This window comes from Chiloscyllium punctatum, chromosome 29, assembly GCF_047496795.1.
Source record: "Chiloscyllium punctatum isolate Juve2018m chromosome 29, sChiPun1.3, whole genome shotgun sequence".
NCBI lineage: Eukaryota > Metazoa > Chordata > Chondrichthyes > Orectolobiformes > Hemiscylliidae > Chiloscyllium > Chiloscyllium punctatum.
This window is the reverse complement of record NC_092767.1, coordinates 29283002-29288577: the sequence shown is the minus strand read 5'-3', so window position 1 is coordinate 29288577 and position 5576 is coordinate 29283002.

Genomic DNA, 5576 nt, shown 5'->3' with positions numbered 1-5576 from the left:
AATCACACAACACCAGGTTATAGTCCAATAGGTTTACTTGGAAGCACTGGCTTTCTGAGCGATGCTCTTTCATCAGGTGATAGTCAGGTGACTATCACCTGATGAAGGAGCATCGCTCTGAAAGCTAACGTGCTTCCAATTAAACATGTTGGACTATAACCTAGTGTTGTGTGATTTTTAACATAGTTGATCTGATAATCTTGAATTCCTTTCTGCTCACTTAGCTAGACAAAGTTTCATCATCTTTCTGATTAACTATCTGTCACAGTTTGAAAATACCCAACCACACATCCTCAACAGCGGTTACTAGAAGAATGCCACAGATTCTTAGACTCCTGAGCAAAGAAATTACTCCTCATTTCTGAATTAAATGGGCAATATCTAATTCTGAGATTATGTCCTCTGGTGCTCTCTCAGAGCACGGGGCAAGCCACCTGCCCGTATCTACCCTGTCAAGATCCCACAAATGTTGAACATTTAAACTTGTTATTATGTGATTATAAAGTTCCCCTCTTCCTCCTTTGTTTGAAGGAGAATAATCCCAGCCTAACCAATCATTTCAGGAAGTTCTACTGTATACTGTAGCAACATGTTGCTAAGTCTGCGCTGTCCATTACAGCGTCCTTATATATTATTAAGACAGGTGGAGAAATTTCGGCGAGGAAACGGGTTGATATTTCAGGCGCCGACGGGAATTGAAACTTGAAATCAGAAAGCGATTAGAATCGGATTGACCCACAGAAGGGCCAAATACAGCGAAGATAACTATGACAAATGAGAATCTAATCATATTCGATTGACATTCAATGGCTTCAATGTAACTGAATTCCTCCGTGTAATCGTCATGAGAGCTAGTATTTCGGAAAAATGGAACATGACCGGCCATATAAAGGAGTTGACGACAAACACGTGCCCGTTGTTCGACTTTGTTTGATTATTAACTCAACTCTTGTCTCCGTGAAGCCTACATCATCCGCAACGCACAAATTATATGTTTAACAGAATTCTTTCCATTTGCCGAGGTGCGTGCAGCTTCAATGACACTGAAGGAACTGGGCACCCTCCACGACAATACAGTTACTTAACTGTATATTGTTGAACACCTGAATATTTATTCCCTTAAATGCTAAGGCACAATTTCAGCAGAGTGCACCACATAGAAGATTCACTGAGTAAGTCATCCAGGCATTGTTGAAAGAACCTTCAAAGCTCAAAAATTGTACTGACTATAACGACAAGGTTGAAGATGTACTGAACCTTCACCATTTGCAAATTATCCTCTAAGTTACATACCAGCATGACTTGGAGAGGAATTAGTGGTAAATTCATTGAGTGGTGAAGTAGTTTGATGGGCAAAGATTTATACTTCAGCCCTCTATCTTTCATCTTTCAATTTTTAAAAATGTAGATTATTGCATGGACCAGACTTGTACTCATTCCTTTAGTTGTTTCCTAACCTGGCGGTTGCTAAAGATCGAATATCATCCACAGTCTGTGGTCAACAATAGAAAATATCCAAAAACTTCCTAACAACTTATCTCCCTGTCCAACATTCTTCAGGGATCTGTGTATGCCCACTCCAAGATCTCGTTGTTCCTGTACACCACTCAGAATCCTCACTGTTATTGTTAAAGCTCCCCAAATTCACGACACTCATTGGTCTGGATTCAATTCCATTCGCCATTTTTCTTTTCCACCTGATGGATACATCCCTGCGGTCCCTGACATTATTCATCATAGTCAACTACACGACTATGTATCGTTATTACACTTCTAAATCATGACTCCTCATAAAAAAGTTTGAATTATTGATCTACATCAGAAAACTGTGGTACTTCACTGGGAACAAGCATCCAAACATTGTTCTTTGCTGTATAGGATGAAGAACTGCCATGTTCCAATCTCCAAGGGTTGCTAGCCCAGTAACTCGCCACTCCATTTGCAGATGACACAAAGATTGGTGGAGTAGCTAGAAAACATAGGGGACCGTCAAATAATAAAGGGGAATATAGATAGACAGAAAAGGTGATTGGAGAAGTGGCAAATGGATTTCCGTCCAAGCAAATGTGAGGTGATGATTTGGGGAAGTCTAATTTCAGAGCCAAGTATACAGTACATGGAAGAGCCTTGGGTAAACTTGATGAGAAGAGAGATCTGGGAGTTCAGGTCCTTTGTACCCTGAAGGTGATAGCACAGGTGGATAGAGTGGTCAAGCAGGCATATGTTATGCTTGCCTTCACCGGATATGGCATTAAGTATAAGAGCAGGCAAGTCCTGCAAAAATTGTACAAGAGTTTGTTTCAGCCGCGTTTAGAATACTCTGTACAGTTCTGGTCGCCAAATTACCAAAATTATGTGGACGTTTAGGAGAGAATGTGGAGAAGGTTTACGCAGCTGTTGCCTGGTATGGAAGATGCAAGCTGTGAAGAGAGGTTGAACAGGTTACTTCTGCTTTCATTAGAAAAGACGAGATTAAGGAGACCTGATTGAGGTCTACAATATCATGAAGGGTGCAGACAGGGTGGATAGAGATATGCCTTTTCCCCAAGGTGAGGGATTCAATAATGAGAGGTCATGCGTTCAATGAGAGAGGTGAAACTTTTAAGGGAGATAGACATGGAAAGTATTTTACACAGAGGGTGGTAGGTGCTGGAATGCGTTGCCAGCAGAGGTAGTAGAGGCAGGCAGGGTAGATTATTTAAAGATGCGCCTGGACAGATGTATGAGTAAGTGAGAAGCAGAGGGATACGGATGCTTAGAAATTGGGCGACATGTTTAGATAGTTGATTTGGACCGGCTCAGGCTAGGCTGTCCAAAGGGCCTGTTCCTGGGCTGCACATTCTCTGTATTCTTTGTTCTTCTTTGTTCACTACACTACCAACTGTGGGTTACAGGTGAAGTTGTGTTACTTCTGCAATCATAATTACTTATGCAAGGTAAATGAACACACATTTTGTAATTGTTTCAACCAAGAGCTGGGTCAACAAGAATGAAACCTATATGAAGAAAATATATAATTGTTTTCATATTAGCTAAAACGTGCATACAAGAATGAAAAGTGTCTGCAAACAATGGTAGATGGTACAGACAAATAAATAAGGTGCTGTGAGGATGTAGGTTAAGCCAGATATGCTTGTACAAGCAGTAGTTATAAGCATTTGTTTCCCATTTCTGCAAAAACAAAAACCCAACCCCAATTAAAATGTCGTAAATTTCAATATGTTTTGGGAAAGGGAGGAAATGTCACAAGTGTGGGAAATAGATCACAGTGAAGGAGTATATACCAAAAAGTTGACCACAGTCAGGATGTGGTGAAAAGGCCAAGTAAAACCTGCACTTTGTTATGGACAAGGCCGGATAAGGCAAGAGAGAAACAATAGTAATGGGCACCGGGTTTGGAGTAGTGAATCCTATGCACTTGCTAAACTCTGCGAGTCTATTTCAGGCACCACGCTTGCAATCGTGTAATAAACATACTGATTGCTTCAGATCTTGTCTCGCACTGAAATTATTGAAGTGAGTGGGCTTAGTTTCTCACAATTGGGGGATCGTCCAGGTTATTCTTCCATTGCCAGGGGGAGTTGCTGGCCCTGGACACTGGGAAGGTGCCTCCCATTCACAATTGAGAAGTGGTTTCTTGTCCCAGTTTTGTCCTCTCCCTTGGGCGACTGGTACGAATCCCACAACAGAGACATCTGAATCAGACAGTGAAAGAAGGTCGATAAAAAATATGGAAAAAAGGGGCCAGGCAACTCTGTGCACAGACCAACGTCAGAAAACTGACTTTTAAGTATTAACTTGGTGGCCAGAAAAAGGGGTATTTAATCGCTGAGGGACTGGTGAGGGCCCCGAGAAATAGGAGGTAGGCAGAATAAGTCGAACTGTCACAGAGTAAAGGAAGAAAAAGTCCCTGGTAACATTCCTCCTAAAAGTCCGTTGGGGAGGATGTTGAGGGAATGGACAAGTAACACTTGTACAAGGGAAAAAGATAAAAAGATAATGATTAAATATTGTTGTTTAGTATGGACCAAAGAACCAATCATTCATCCAGCTGTCTTCTGGCCAAAGTATGATTCGGATGAGGATTGGGTATGTCAGTATTTAGATTTGTATGTGAATAAAAAACAACCTTTTAGTCAAGAAGAGGCGGACTATGCGTCCTGTTGAAAGGGTAGTTTGGGAATGACGGTAGTAAAGACAAAGGATTCCCCCTCTGCCCCACCTAGTCACTGGGATTCTTTTGCCTGTTTGCACCCCCGCCCCCCGTACCATAAAATCATATTGGGTGAAAAAGGGGGAGGAGGAGAGACAGACAGCCAGATAGGTACAGGGAACGGATGACCCACAAGAGGAGAACGAAGAGGCGGTGGTCGGGGATGTTGTTGTTCCTGACCATCAATCCACAACAAAACGAAGGGAAGATAAAGTAGATGTAGAGGACGCTTCCGGAGTATCTAAACAAAAGCCGAAGGGGGAGAAACAAAAACAAAAAAGGGGAAGAACATAAAGAGTTATCCCCGTCGGGAGGTACCAATACGGGACAAGGGGATTGGGTTTGTAAGTGGCCCTTCACCAGTGGGGAGGTTAGAACATTTAAAAAGGAGATAAAGGTCCTGGTTGAGGATCCGGTCGGGCTGTCTGAACAAATTGATCAATTCTTGGGGCCCAGTCTGTATACGTGGACTGAGTTAATGTCTATTTTGAATGTACTATTTACTGGGGAAGAAAGGATACTTATATCAGGAGCAGCCATTAAAATATGGGACAGGGAACTTCCCATTGGGGATGGGGATACTGGACAGGGAGAGACGGAGTTTCCCCTCAGAGACACCCAGTGGGAAAATCAAAACCCAGAGCATAGAGAAGAAATAATGGAATTGAAAGACCTGATTCTAAAAGGAATGAGAGAGGCAGTTCCGAAGTCGCAAAATTTTAATAAAGCCTTTGAAGTTAAACAGGAGAAAGATGAGACACCCTCAGCTTTCTTGCAAAGATTCAGACACTCAATGCGGAAATACTCTGGACTGAACCCTAAGGACCCAGAGGCACAGGGTCTTTTGAAAGTACATTTTGTGACAAAGGCATGGCCAGACACAGAGAAAGATACTGAAGATAGAAGGGAGGAATGAAACACCATTCGATGAATTGTTCAGAGAGGCACAGAAAGTGTTTGCACAGAGAGAGGATGAGAGACAAAAACGGAAGGCAAAAATGATGTTAGCTACAGTTGATGAGGTAGTTAAGAAAAGAATAGAACCAATAGTGAGCAACTGGAGGGTGGGTGGCAGCATGTAGGACAGAGAGGGAGAGGGAGAGGGAGAGGAAAAGGGGGAGCATTTGATATCGGGTTTGGACAACAGGGGCAGAGATGGAAGTCTCCGCAGGCAGGATGCTGTTATTGCAGAAACTCAGGTGTTTTAAGCGGGAGTGTCCTGATCGAAACAGTGAAGAAAGGGCAATTCTGCTTATGCATTTTGATGAAGAATAGGGGTGTCAGGGGTTCCTGCTCTCGGGGACCCATCAGGAACCCTTGATAAACTTGAAGGCGGGACCCTGTAGGGAAGATGTAGTCTTCC